The 15573-nt window shown below is 37.6% G+C and overlaps 1 protein-coding gene across 2 annotated transcripts in view; it reads right to left on the bottom strand.

The window, feature by feature from the left end:
* tspan18a (tetraspanin 18a) overlaps positions 1 to 7954 on the bottom strand; it is a 31162-nt gene extending 23208 nt beyond the window's left edge. Inside the window, exon 1 of one of the 2 annotated variants that reach the window (XM_084109823.1) lies at positions 7731 to 7954. The gene's annotated coding sequence lies outside the window, so the exon portion shown is untranslated. The remainder of the gene's footprint in view (positions 1 to 7730) is intronic. The other variant, XM_084109822.1, reaches the window with a different exon arrangement.
* Between the last annotated feature and the right edge of the window lie 7619 nt (positions 7955 to 15573).

Raw genomic sequence — 15573 nt, 5'->3', positions numbered from 1 at the left:
CAGAGGTTGCAGAACAGCAATGAAGGAGAAAGAGGATGAAAATCTTGTCATTCACAGACTTTTCATTTTCTGCTTACTTACTACAACTCGAATGATGCCAGTATGAAAGACTAAACTAGCAGCCATGAGACAACTATAAAGACAAAGAGGCAATACCTAAAGGGAAAAGGCGCAGATACACCGATTCTGAAACTTATTTACTGCATGGCCAGATTTCTTCACCGTGTTTCATTTTCTGAGACATTTGAACTTCCAGAGGGAGTCGATGTGGTTTATTACTGCACTGGTCAAAGGCAGTGGCTCTGACTTCACTTCGTCCAGCCTCACAGCAAACAGCATTTACACAATAAACAGCCCCTGGGAGAGAGTTCATGCCACTTCATGAATGCAAAATTAAAGCATTAGAATAGATACGTAACTGAAGGTTGCAGTACCATAACAATCAATAATCATCATCACAAAACACAATTGAAATTACAAGAAAGTCATTGGACCTCCGCTTCCATTTCTGCAGGATTCATGAAGGGTTGGTGTATAATATAGCATGTGATCGGGCCAAGTTGAATTTTTAAGATGAACATGTCCCTCTCAATCAAGCCATCTGGGCCACCAACATGAAGCTCAGTTTTTATTAGAGCACAGTAGGACGCAGTGAACAGCAGTAAAGCAGCATGTCTAATGAATTGTGGAAAGCAGTTCCTCACCCCTAATCCTCTTCTTTCTGCTTTTATTTCAAGCATATGGTTCTTGGATTTGCTATGTTTTAATTATAACATCACTTCAGTCCACAAGGGGAGCCAAATTGGAATTAAAGATGATTCTGTTTCATTGGAGATATAAACAAGATGTCTATATGCATATTGAGAACAATGATGGACAAACAAAAACAAGTGCAGATAAAAAGGCATGTGTGCAAAAAAAGAGACTGAAATATGCTGCTGCTGAAATATTCTTGTGGGATAACATGAGTTCTGCCATGTTCAAATTTCCAGGTTACATAAAAGTGGACAATTATGGAGACTGGGACCATTACTGAGCCAGGGCAGAGGTTTGTGGAGAGACTGATGATGTCGACTTGTGAAACTGACTGATTAGTGATAAAGCGAAGCAGTGAGAATAGGATGTAGCGATGCACAAAAAAGATTTTTTTCCACCCTGAAACACCAAAACCAAAATAAAAGTTTGGTTTATATAAAGTTTGGTTTATATTTGGTTTAAAATAAAGTCTTGTTTATATCTCCAATGAAACAGAATCGTCTTTCATTTCAATTTCCAGTCAATGATTTTGGCCTTCCAAAAATATTTTAATTTGTTCAGCCAAAACTTTCAATGCGTCACTAAAAAAATACAGAGAGCCATAATAGCCCAGGCTACTGACAATATTAATGTTAATGGTTCTTGGTTCTTTAGTAAATCTAAAAATGAACATCCATTTTCATATTGTACATTATAGTTGTGATGCCTAAATTCACTTGTAGAATTTAAAATGATTTAATTTTTAGTGTAATTGCCTCTGTGCACTTTAGGTCATAGTTGTTATTTGTAATTTTTTCAGACAAAAGAGTTTTAATCTTGCCATTTATCCATAATATGAAAATAATTATCGGCATCAGCCAGAATTTTAAAGGGTTAGTTCGCCCAAAAATGAAAATTATTTCACTAATTACCCCCATGTCATCTTCGTAACATGAATGAAAATCTTTTTAATGAAATCTGAGAGCTTTCTGTCCCTCTATTGACAGTCTACGTGACTGACACTTTCAAGCCCCAGAAAAGTAGTAGAGAAGACATCATTAAAATAATCCATATGACTCCAGTGGTTTAACCTCAATTTCATGAAGCGACACAAGTGCTTTGTTTGAGCAAAAAATGTACCACTTTAATTACAAAATAATAATCTCCAACGCACGTTCAAGCAACAACAACTGCCCTCGCGTCAACACAATATACGCATGCGTCATGGAGCTCTCATGAACGAGCGTTGGAGATTCATATTTTCTAAATAAAGTTGTAAATTATGTCTTCATTTGTGTTCCGAAGATGAACGAAGGTCTTACAGGTTTGGAACAACATGAGGGTGAGTAATTAAAGACAGAATTTTTGGGTGAACTAACCCTTTAATATTTGTGCTGCATTTTATAATATGACCAACTCTGTAGAAACAATCATCAATATACCCACCTGACAATCCTGTTTACAGAACAACTACAAAACTTACTATATATTAACACAGGATCAGCTGAATTCCAACGTAAGGAGAGCACACACACAATACACAAGTTCAATACACAGCTTCCACCACCTGCTGTCAGTTTGAGTACATTAACCTTCATGATAATGGAAAAAAGCTGTGCATAGTCTAGTCTCAATGTCACTAGGAGTTTAAAAGTTAACTTGTCTTTCAATGCTGAACTAAACAACAGTGTAATCATCTGAAAGCAAATATGAGTCTCTATTATTTGTCAGGAAACCAGAGGGACCAGATAAAGCCAAGTCAAAGCGAGAAAACTAAAGATGTCAAATTATTAAACTGCTGCGACTTGATACAAGACACTTTCATTAATGGCTGTCACCAAATTTTTGAGCAGCGCAACTGTTTTCGACACCAATAATACAGAGAACAGTCCTTTTAAACTGAAAATAATATTTCACAATATTACTGTTTTTTCTAAAGTGTAAACTATACACACACACACACACACAAACTCTACAGAAAATACATTCCCATCCATGTTAATAATACCAGTATGAATTTCCACACTGGTCCAGGGTGGCACACCTGCATTCCATGATATGATGTTTTTCATCTTTAGCTTTCTTATCAGCTTGTGAGCTCACAAGTGTTAAGCCTATGGTGATTCCAAGTTTATTACTTCTAAGCTTTGGGAGATGTACATTGATGTACAAAACTCATTTCACTTGGAAATTTATTTTGTGCATACCAAAAAAGGTCTGTCAGAGAAAACAATTAGGGAGGGACATGGCTTACTGATAATACCAGCTAAATATCCTGCGTATCAAAGTGTTTTTGAAAGAAGGTTTTCTGGCACCACCTGGCCATTGTTCATTATGCTGCAGACATCGACAAAGAACCATAACAACTGACTTCAGAATGTGCAGTTAATGGTCCTTTTTCCTTTTTTAAATAAAACAAGACTTTCAGCCTAGCCACATTCATTTTAAAGCTTGATTGACAAGCAGAAGAGTGTACAGCAGATGTAAAATATCATTGAGGTCCTTTGTGTGTGTGTGTGTGTGTGTGTGTGTGTACACAGTATGTGTGTGTATATATATATATATATATAGAGAGAGAGAGAGAGAGAGAGAGAGAGAGAGAGAGAGAGAGAGAGAGAGAGAGGCTTAACAGGCTTAACAGAGGCAAGTATTTGACTGCATTCAGGTGTTACTTTTGTTCCAGAGATGTATGTATTATATAAAATGTATTTGTTTGTATATATATATATATATATATATATATATATATATATATATATATATATATATATATATATATATATATATATATATATATATATATATATATATATATATATATATATATATATATATATACACACACACATACACACACACAAATACATTTTATATAATACATACATCTCTGGAACAAAAGTACCTATAAAAGTATAATACCTGAATGCAGTCAAATACTTGCCTCTGTTAAGCCTATAGAGAAACCAGCAAGGCTTTGACTGCAGATGAAAAACAGGAACAGATGGGACTTCTGTTTGTCCCTGGACATTTCACCGTGACTCCCCACAAAGACACCAGTCTACACATACATGCGGCGTGGAATGACAGAACTGCCTCATTGTGAAATAAAATTGTGTCTCTCTTTTGCTTTCTAATTAGCCATTGCGCTACATGGTGCAGGTCCCTGACTCGCATCAGAAAGTAGACATGAACTCAGACACCTGTGCGCTTTATCCACATTCTCAACCACATACGGAAGCTTCAAAAGCTTTTCAGATGGGCCCAGACGAGGCCTCAATGCACAGCCTTTACAAGCTGAAATCTGGGATCTCCTGGGTCGCCATTGATCATGGCAGGGGAAGAAACATCACAAATGCTCACAGGTGGAGTCCCGGACAAAGGAACTCTTTTTTGTTTGAGACGTGGCCTGGTGGGAAGGGCATATGTTCTGACATGTTGCGTGGTGCTGGGTTGTGCGGTTGAGAATGCTTTTAAATTCCAATTAAATTCCTGAATTTAAATTGAGGAAGCAAACAGGATGCAGAATTGCTCTTTGAATCGTAAGAAAGGAATATTAAAATGCACTGAAATATAACTGTAATAAGTGTAGAGAAGGCTCATCAAGACAAACTTGTTTAAAAGTTTAAAACATTTTTGGAATATTTTAAAAAAGCCCTACATGCAGACAGATAAATATGTTTCTATAGAAATTTGTCCTTAATTTTTCAAATACACTACTTTATTTTTGACAAATTTATGGACCAGAGAGGAAAAACAGTTGCCAATAACCTGTTACATTTCTGTTGAATTGTAGTTCATTAAATTCCACTTCCAATTCTTAAATTCTGAATTTTGCTCAACCCTAGCATGGTGGCCAGCATTTGAATGTTTGAAAATGAAAATTCTGTCATTTACACATCCTTATATTGTTCCAAACATGGATGTGAATGAAACACAAAAGGGGATGTCAGATAGAATGGCAGCTTCAGTCACCATTCACTTTCATTAGAATAATGCAGATCCAATGAAAATGAATAGTGATTGAGGCTCTAATTCTACCTAATGTCAACTTTTTGTCAAGTCGCACAGGTTTAAAACAACATTAAGCTGAGTAAATTACAGATTGTCCCTTTTTAAGTGGTCCAGAAAAAAAGCTTAATCCAACACATAAGAGAACTTCCATGTGGGAAATTGCAATACTAAATAATTTCTTCATTTAGTATATAAAAAGAAGGATGTACAATTCTGCTGACTTTATGTGGTCAGAAATGCTTCCTCAGTATCACCCATCATGCCTAATAATCCCTTAATAAATATTTTATGAGTTACCCAATATTTTATTTATCATCTTGAATACAAAATAACAGACCCTACCACTATAGTTCAGTAATACTATGCTCTTTTTAGTCAGATATTTAACCACAATTATATGACATAGAGGAAAACCAGCATTAACAGAATGTTTGCAAACACAATAAAGAAAGAAGACAGTAGGCATTATAGCCTATTCCGTACAGTAACTAGCATCACAGGAATACTGATATAGGCTGTCACTCAAGAGCTACGCCTGCGGTGCTGATCTGCTCTTCTTCGCCCCCTGCCAGCCAAGAAGCCTGACTAAACCCAACAGCTTTCGACACTGACAGTTTTTATAATTGACTTAAACTGTCTGAGCCCCTTTTAAAGCGCCATTGTTTCTGATGGAAATACGTGAATTAGGTTTTATGCTGTAAAAAGCATATACACAGCGAGAAAAGTCTTTGTGTTGGCACGTCAACCCTTCCACACCCCTCTTTTTCTCTGCATTTAATCGGTTTAATCACTGAAGGGGAATCAGGTCCTGACCGAGCTTCTCGTCTCCTCTATTTCAGACACTTCTTTAATCCCGCTGCCTCCTAATCAGCCCCTCACCTGCCAATCAGCTCCTCCCCAGTGCAACTGCTTCTTTAAAGTGGCTTTCCCTGACTTAACTAAAACCAGAGGATGAATAGTAATAGATATCAAGGGGATGACGGCTCTTGCTGCTGTAAAAGGGATTTTTTCCTGACATCTACCTTAAGTTTAAATGGCCACTGAATCTCTGGAAGCAGGGATTTGTGACAGAAGTCTCATGAATGACAACATATTGTAGAGGTATTAAGAGTACTGAAGAATGTGTGTCTGAAATTGTGTAGGGTGTGTTCAGCAGAAATGGGACATCATCTTTTATGATGGGTTTTAAATTATGATTTAATGGTCAATTACATAAGTACTTTGCCTTAACATGTTAAGCCGGGTGCACACTGTACGACTTTGGCCACGATTTGGCCGTCTGAGACTAGTTTTGCAAATCCTAAACGATTCCTCTGATCGTAGGCTAAAATCTGTAGTCTTTGATCGCTAGTTTGACATGTTCGCTGACAGCTGATTAATGACCATTGTGATTAAATTTTACCTCTGATGAAATTCCATGTCAGAAGTTTTGAGGCACAGTCCTGTAGTGGCTTCTCCTACGTCAACCATCAAATAAAAAAAATAATAGGAGCAGAACCTGAAGACACAATCAGTGTGACAACAAACTCCACACACATTGTCTTTTCTATTTTTCTTTTCAAGACGAGCCATGAGCAAAATTAACGCTAGAGATCATTTTGGTTTGCTAGCCACCATTTCTATCCCGCATCTATCTCAATGTCACTGAACAAGTCACGGATTGACAATATAAAACTCTGGACGAGTTTTCTTGCGTGCATCCATTTTTAACTAAAGTTGAATGTCATATAGACATTAAAGACAACTGAGATCCTACAGTGTGACATGGCTTACAGCAGGGATCATGTTTGTAGAGTCTGTCAAGCAACAATCACAAAGGACTATTGTAAATTGTATAAATAAAATTGATCAGAGGGATTATGATCATTGTCATACAACAGTTAATGCTTGAATATTTCATAATAGTCTAATGTAGACGAGCTTGCTTTAGATCTGTAGTAGGATCAAGCTAAACCATTAGCTGGTCCAAGATGATCCAGATAATTAATCAGTGACTACCAGCTGGAAAGACAGACTGACCAGGAAGACTTTCATCAAACGGGTTAAGACCTGGAAGACCACCTTGCACCAGTTACAAACCAACTTACATCTTCCACAAAACCATACTGTTTATTATATTCTTTTGGCATATAACCTATACAGTACCTATTCAATCTCACTTTTATACAAGAAATTTGTATAATAATAAATATTTGTATAATAGAAAATATACTTCTAAAATTGCAGTAAACAAACTTGGTATAAACGGAAAATCCCTGCTGATGATTTTGTAAATTATCTGTCCAACTTTACCAGAAAATAAGCAATGGGAATAGTATAAAAAAGAAGAAACATGTCTGGTTTGAATTCAAATGCACAACATGAAATTAGGTTTGGCGGCAGCTGCCAGTGCCAAATGTGATTATAGTTAACCAAGGCAGAAGTAAACCTTCGCTCCCACTATGATTGTAAATCATTTCAGCCACAAACACATCCTTCCTTCCAAAGAACAAAATAGCTCCATCTAGAAGATTGCAAATGACTTGGTTACACCCAAACATCACGTGGCCACTCCCACCTTGTTCGATGCAAACAGATAGCTGTAATATGATTAAACATGTAAACAGTCCTACTACTGTGATCTCCAAACAATGTGAATACACCTATGGGACAACGTGAAATGTTCCCTTACAGTAAGTTCATCGATTTAAACTACAGTAAAACAAAACTTCACGTCCAATACAAAATCCTTAGTAGCCTAATAATTGTTTTCTTCAAACGATCTTCTCTTTCACAGTAGGCTATTATTAGAGTGAAATTTGGCAGATGCAACTCGTTGCAAGGCAGCCAAAAGCAACACAACTTAAAAATTAAAAAACGTATTTGTTTATCACCTGTATGTCATCGAAAAACATGCTGCCGCTAAGAAACTTTCGATCCTCAGAAAATACACACGCGTCTCCACAGAGATCTGATGCTCTCAGCGTCCAGTTTAAAACACCTACCGTGATTTGTGGTATCCTCGCGTTTAAGGACAGGCGAACTTAAATCAAACTCCGCTATCCAAGAGGGTGAAAAACGTCCTTAGGATTCATTCAAATGCTCTGTGAATGTTTCGCCCCGTTTATTCATTCCTTTCGACAGCACTGAATCATGACTCCACTCAACACTTCACTGCTGCTCGCTGTGTAATTCTGCTCAGACACACATTGGCCAGGGGCGGCTACTAGACCTTCACGCCTCCTGTCATTAATTCTTCATATTCCACATGATGGTGACGAATTGCCCTGTAAATCACACAAAATCACGGGGCTGTTATATATAGGCTTTACCTGTATCCTATCATGTTATAGGCCTATATATAAATTGACACAGTTGGAAATCACTGACAGTGATTTAACGTGCAGCTATAGCCTATAAATGTGGTCTCTAAATCAAGTCATTCAGTCTCCAGTTAAGACCCAACTCCCTAGACCACCTTAGCAGGTGTCCTACTCTTAAGGCATATATGGTTTGTGAAAAACTCAGCATATGGGTATGGTCTTTTTCTCAGAGTAAAGATTCACACTGTTGATTTTATTTTTATGAACCTGTATACAGATGAGTCACATATTTCATGAACAGCAGGTGAGACTTGGTGCAGCAAATCATAAAGTCCAGAAAAGACGAGAGACCAAATTGTCTCTCCTTAATAAAGAATGTACAATCTCTGCAATTGCACTTTTCTATTGGTTCTCAGCTCCTCATCTAGTCCCCAAATATACAACATTAAGATACAAGATACTAGCGCATGTACCTCAGCATCAGTTTTTTTTTACATTCTTGTAGCCAGCAGCAGTTTAAAATCCTAAAAAAATATCTACTAAGTAAACTGATGCATTGTGATTACTAATTATCATTGGTATATTTAATAACCAACATAATTTATTCATATTCAAACTATAATGTTTAAACTATTTGCATGCATGATTTTTATCCAAAGCAACTTACATAGTTTTTAAAGTATTTTATAATTTCATGCATTCCCTGAGAACTGAACCCATGACCTTTGCATTACCATATGATGCATTGAATTGTAAAAAAATATTTCAATATAATAAAATCTTTTATTAATTTTATTAAATTGTAATTTTAGATCTAATAGAACAAGAATAAAGCATTTACAAAGACAAAGCCTGGGGTTAAGATTGGTGATGGTTCATCGTGGCTTTCTCCTTTCGGGACTTGAACCAGCAACCTTCCAATTTCCAGCCCTGAGATGTAAAGACAAATACGTGTTCTCTTCTGAAAATAAAAATGAACATGAGTCTGTGGCATCACTCTTGACTAGTCAGACTCTATGGATTGTGACGTTCAAGTGAGCGCTCAGTGCTACCTGTACGAACTGACTGATGGGCTCTGTGAGGTCCTGAGAGAACCGCATAAATAATGCTTCAAGGCAAGGTGACCCAACCTAGATCATTACACGCTCCGCTTGAGCCCTGAGGCTTAAATTTATAGACAGTGACTACAGGTACAAGGCTCTGTTGCACTCTTTACTTTATTCTTTCCTGTCACAGACAATTTCAGCCTTTATTCAGTCAGTGATGGCACACACATTTTCAGAGGGATTTTGTGCTCAGGGGCACGAGTGCAAAAAATGTTTTCGGGGGGATGTTGAAGATTTCTATAGACAAAATGGTCACAGTACTTAACTAAGCTATGTTATTTCTATAAATGTAATGCACTTTTATTCTGCAGGATCATTTTATATTGATTTAGTAGTACATCCAAAAGGTGACTGGTGACCTCTCCCACTGTTTTCAGTTTTTCAATCACTATAATGGTAAACCAAAGGCTATTCTGTATACTATTGTATATTTTGATACAATCTAGGACCTATAATTCAAGGTTTTATTCCTTTGTGTCAGATAGCTGGGCATGTCTTTACATTTACACTTTTGGCAGACACATTTGAACCAAAGCAACTCAAAGGAATCAGCATTCAAGGCATTCAACTCTACTGTTTGAGCTATAGGAAAACGTTTGAGCTGCAGGAACATTTTTTAAAATCATGGAACACAAGTCTGTAAACCTTTGTTTCACTTCACAGCAAAAGTAAAAGCTCACTTTTCCCATCTCCCTTTATGAACTGAAAACTTAACCATACCAAAGCTGATCACAACAGCATTGCATGAGGTATATGTTCTCTAAAGGAATGTGAATGCAATGGCATAAATATAGTTTTTTCATTTTATTCATCCTTAATCACAGAAAAGTGTATCTCTAACACAGGGATTTCTTGCTTGTATAGTTGGATGTAATCCTTCTGTATGAGCAGGTTCTACATTATCACTTATGATCTAAAATTGATTTAATTTCATTTTTTTCTAGCAAACTGGGAATGATTTTTAATGAGTAATGTTGTCTAATAAGCCATAGCTCTGTTAGCAAACAGATTTCTGTTTGAAGCCCAATGTGTTGTAAGTTCTGCATGCCAATTTGCTATTTCATTATTTTCTGTTTTGGAAGCCCATTGTATCCATTGACCTCGGCAGGCCATCAAAAATGCTTCACACTGTTCATTACAAAAGTGCATTTATTAAACATCTGAAAGTGAAGCAGCATGTAAATTTAGGAAATAAAAGCACACTATTTTTGGCAAGACGTTGGTGGTTGTATATTTAAAGCAACACGAAACTGACTGATGTTTTATTCTGATATTTTTGAAGTGCATGATAGTCTCTGTATATTGTATGATTAAAATTTTATCAGCTTACTATCTGTAGTTTTCAGGTTACGGGAATTTGGCTTAGATAAAATGGTAATAAGGGAAATGTGGGTCAAATGGTGCCTCTCTCGAATCCCAGAACAGGCATTTAGTTTTCCAAATGTCTTTCTTCTATTCTCCCAAGTATTCTCTCAAGTTCACTCATTCTGCGTTTCCTTCTATTCTGTCAATGACCACTCACGTCCTGTTGCGATGGTCGCACGCAAGGAAGTGGGAGGTCATTCATAACAGGAAGATCCCAGTGATGTGACCCATCTTTGATCATTATGTTCATAGAGATTGAATTGACTTGTAGACCAACATAATAAGATCTACCAAGATGGCCTGCCCACATTGATAACTTGCTCTGTCTTATATTAGCAAGGTGCTATACTGTAAATCCATTCAGAAATAAAGTTACAGAGTCCAAAAAAAAAATCCAAATATATGTCAGCAGTTGTGGACTTGTGTGAAAAAGAGTGTTTTGTCCCTCCAGGGCCTCAGTGAATCACTTGACAAACCATGACTTATGCTTCCGATGCTGAGCGGTCTCGTTCTGTGCAGTGACCCGTCTATAATGTGTTGCCAGTTGTTATGGGGATAAGACTCAGGCTAGTTTCAACAAGACTAGACCATCACATTTTAGACTGCACCATGCATGAAAACCACCTAGATTGGTAGAGAAATCTATAAGATCCAGCTATAACGGTTTAAACATCCGGTCAAGCACAATAAACCATAGGGAGTCTGGATAGGCGCAGGGAGCGATCGTTGTGAAACAGGACGTCCTCACCAGAGGTGGGACAGAGCTCAAAGCCAACAACACCTGAACTGCAAAACATACAGTGGGGTCCAAAAAGTCAGAGACCACTAATGAAATGGGGATGTTTATTGCACTCAAACTCTATATGTCTGTTTAAAACTCTTATGTTTATGTTCTCCAGCATGATCTAAATATGATCCAAGAGCATCTTATGCTTCAATGTAAGAACATTTGACCTTTTGCACAGAGTTTACAAGTCACAAGTTTGCTTATATAATTAGTGACTAATCACAGATTGATTATTAGAAGAAATAATGCTGAATAATAAATATTTCTTATTCAAATTACATCATAATGTTTCCTGTTTTTTTCCCCCAGGTTTAAAAGGCTGTTTTCAAATCCCAGTTTTCCATTGTGGTCTTAATATTTTGGATGTCGCTATAGGTCTGCAGATGACATTTTCTAAATCTTGACATTTCTAAACAACAATAAAGCTGTAAAGCTCATTAACAATAAAGCTAATTATGTTTTAAAAGAGATGACTAATAAATCCATCACACAATGCACATATGTGAAGAACCTCATCAGCATGCTGCCAGGCTTGATTTGAAACTATTTACTCAGTGGGGAGAAAAAAAAAGACATGATTTCCAGAGCTGATGTGACTACAGCCAGAGGTCACTATTAAATAATGTACAATTCTCCCTGTCGCCTGTGGGGAGAATGACAGATCACAGTGAGAGAATTCAAGTTATTTACAGCTCCTGACGTCATCACAAGACAAGGCATGGTGATTCTTCTGCAAACACGTCAACAACATAGACAATTTAGTTAATGAAATTTGTTAATAGTGCTGTCCACTATAAGGATATGACTTTACAAATGCTGATTTGAGAATAATTAATATGGCTGAAGGGCACAACACAAGATACAACCATGTGGCTCAAACTTCAGTGCTTTAGATAGCTTTAGACTTCTACATTATCACTAGTGCTGGGGTTTTTACTCATAAAAGGCATTTTTATTCAGTAAAGTAGAGAGCATTTACGTAAATGAGGTAAGTCTGCATTCATCAGGTTCGGTGAGTCAGAAATGATCTTTCACAATTCCAATAATCTGTGATAGACCTTAATACAGATGAGCAACATCCAAATGTAAGCCGCTTTATGAGCAATAAGGTTTTGTGGAACAATTACTCATGGTTTTAGGAATGATGTTTGTTGGCTGAAATTTCTGAAGGATTGCAAAAGTTTTCAGAATATTTACATCAGAATATTGAAGCAAAGATAGCTCTGTCTGTGTGTGTGTGTGTGTGTGTGTGTGTGTGTGTGTGTGTGTGTGTGTGTGTGTGTGTGTGTGTGTGTGTGTGTGTGTGTGTGTGTGTGTGTGTGTGTGTGTGTGTGTGTGTGTGTGTGTGTGTGTGTGGCCACATTTACCTCTTTGTAGACCTCTTGGTTATCAGCTCCTCTCTTCTTCCTCTCTTTTGTTGCTCTTTTGTATTGCATTTGCGGGTCTAACTTTCCAGCTCTGATATCATTCCTGGCAGGAGCTATTAAAAAGGCAGCAAAGTAAAGGGCTTCAGGAAAGGTCAAGCACTGAGGGTGGGGAGCAGGGAATGAAAATGTTAACAGACATTATTTATTGACATCCACATGCTGTGAATACAACCAGGTATAGAGCTACCTTCTCCACCCTGAGGGCGAGACAGGTAAAGTGTGTTGGTGAGATGATACTGATAGTATATCATAGATTCAAGCAGTGTAAATCATCATGTGTCTAGGTAGTCCATTTTCACGATTTATAAAGACACAAAATGTGCAGTGCTTGGAGGAGACGGGTACCGTCCTGCATCTGAGCGCTGCAGGGCATACATCAAGCCATTAGGTTTTGGCAAGCAACACTCCACACTGTAAACTTTAACCCTGCCTCATTTTTTTAAGCTTTCTTTATCTCTCTCTGCCTCTCCCCCTCAGTCTGACCACAGGGATTGAGAGCCAACTCTTAAAATGTGGCCACTGGCATTCTGTTATGTAAACCAGATGAAATAAGGTGAAGGTAGTGTAAGGTGAAGATAAATTCCCATGTGTCATGTCCAAATACCTTCTGATAGTAAGCTGTCAACTGTCCAGATATACTGTAGGTATGCAGAGGACAGTTCCAGTGGCCGATGCTCTTTGCTAAACACATGACATTTAAACATTTTTTGGGGAAAAATGGCAGACTCCTTTCTCTTGCTATTGGTAATTTCATAACTAGCATTTTATGCATCCTAAAAGCACATTCAATATTTAAAATTTTTGCATAGACAAAATTACAGCTTGACTGGAAATGATACTCAATAAAAGTATAAAGATATAAATAAATGTCATATTTACATAGTTTTTTCTTTGTTTTCTTTCAATCATCGCATGCCTAACCATCTTAAGAATGCTCTTTACCAACACTGTTGTCTCCTTTTATATATAATGTGTATATGTATACACTCACCTAAAGGATTATTAGGAACACCTGTTCAATTTCTCATTAATGCAATTATCTAATCAACCAATCACATGGCAGTTGCTTCAATGCATTTAGGGGTGTGGTCCTGGTCAAGACAATCTCCTGAACTCCAAACTGAATGTCAGAATGGGAAAGAAAGGTGATTTAAGCAATTTTGAGTGTGGCATGGTTGTTGGTGCCAGACGGGCCGGTCTGAGTATTTCACAATCTGCTTAGTTACTGGGATTTTCACGCACAACCATTTCTAGGGTTTACAAAGAATGGTGTGAAAAGGGAAAAAACATCCAGTATGCGGCAGTCCTGTGGGCAAAAATGCCTTGTTGATGCTAGAGGTCAGAGGAGAATGGGCCGACTGATTCAAGCTGATAGAAGAGCAACTTTGACTGAAATAACCACTCGTTACAACCGAGGTATGCAGCAAAGCATTTGTGAAGCCACAACACGCACAACCTTGAGGCGGATTGGCTACAACAGCAGAAGACCCCACCGGGTACCACTCATCTCCACTACAAATAGGAAAAAGAGGCTACAATTTGCACAAGCTCACCAAAATTGGACAGTTGAAGACTGGAAAAATGTTGCCTGGTCTGATGAGTCTCGATTTCTGTTGAGACATTCAGATGGTAGAGTCAGAATTTGGCGTAAACAGAATGAGAACATGGATCCATCATGCCTTGTTACCACTGTGCAGGCTGGTGGTGGTGGTGTAATGGTGTGGGGGATGTTTTCTTGGCACACTTTAGGCCCCTTAGTGCCAATTGGGCATCGTTTAAATGCCACGGCCTACCTGAACATTGTTTCTGACCATGTCCATCCCTTTATGACCACCATGTACCCATCCTCTGATGGCTACTTCCAGCAGGATTTCAAATTGGTTTCTTGAACATGACAATGAGTTCACTGTACTAAAATGGCCCCCACAGTCACCAGATCTCAACCCAATAGAGCATCTTTGGGATGTGGTGGAACGGGAGCTTCTTGCCCTGGATGTGCATCCCACAAATCTCCATCAACTGCAAGATGCTATCCTATCAATATGGGCTAACATTTCTAAAGAATGCTTTCAGCACCTTGTTGAATCAATGCCACGTAGAATTAAGGCAGTTCTGAAGGCGAAAGGGGGTCAAACACAGTATTAGTATGGTGTTCCTAATAATCCTTTAGGTGAGTGTATATTATAAATGTGATCTTCACATAACAAAAATAAAAATCTGAAACCTTAGTTCATTTTAATAAAAATCAAATCAACATAAAAGTACTATTCAAATCTATACAGTTAAAGCAAAAACACCTCAAATGGTATGTGTTTTTTTTTTCAGTGCAGAGCTCGCCGCTGTCCAAGTAAATTTTAGGTGAAGACTTGTCTTGACACACTCATCTCCACATTACATAAAGATAGAGTGACAGCCTTGGTCTTCTGGGACTGTGTTTTTCTCCCAACTGTCACAGGAGTTTCAGCCTCATCAAGTCGAACATCAGATTCTTGACAAGAGAGTTGATGAAAGAAAGGACCAGACTGGGTCGTCTTTCATGCATTTTTGAGAAGTGATTTGGAGTGATGTCATGACAGATGGGTTAAAGTAATAGCCTTTAAAAATCTTTAGTAATAAAATGTGAGTCATTTGTAAGCAGTCCATTTCAATCAACAAATAGCAGTCATACAGCGTTGCATATGTGTCGGTATTGGTTTGATCAAAATAGAGTGAAAAAAAAAACAGCTGTCGTAAGGGATATTCATAGCTCTTCATATCTCATAAAAATATAATACAAAAACATCCTCTGCACAAACCCATAATAATGATCATTTCATTATACCGTTAAGGATGCATAAACC

This window comes from Abramis brama (genome assembly GCF_963993115.1).
Source record: "Abramis brama genome assembly, chromosome: 3".
NCBI lineage: Eukaryota > Metazoa > Chordata > Actinopteri > Cypriniformes > Leuciscidae > Abramis > Abramis brama.
Note: the sequence above shows the minus strand (reverse complement) of the source record. Positions and strands in the feature narration are given on the sequence as shown.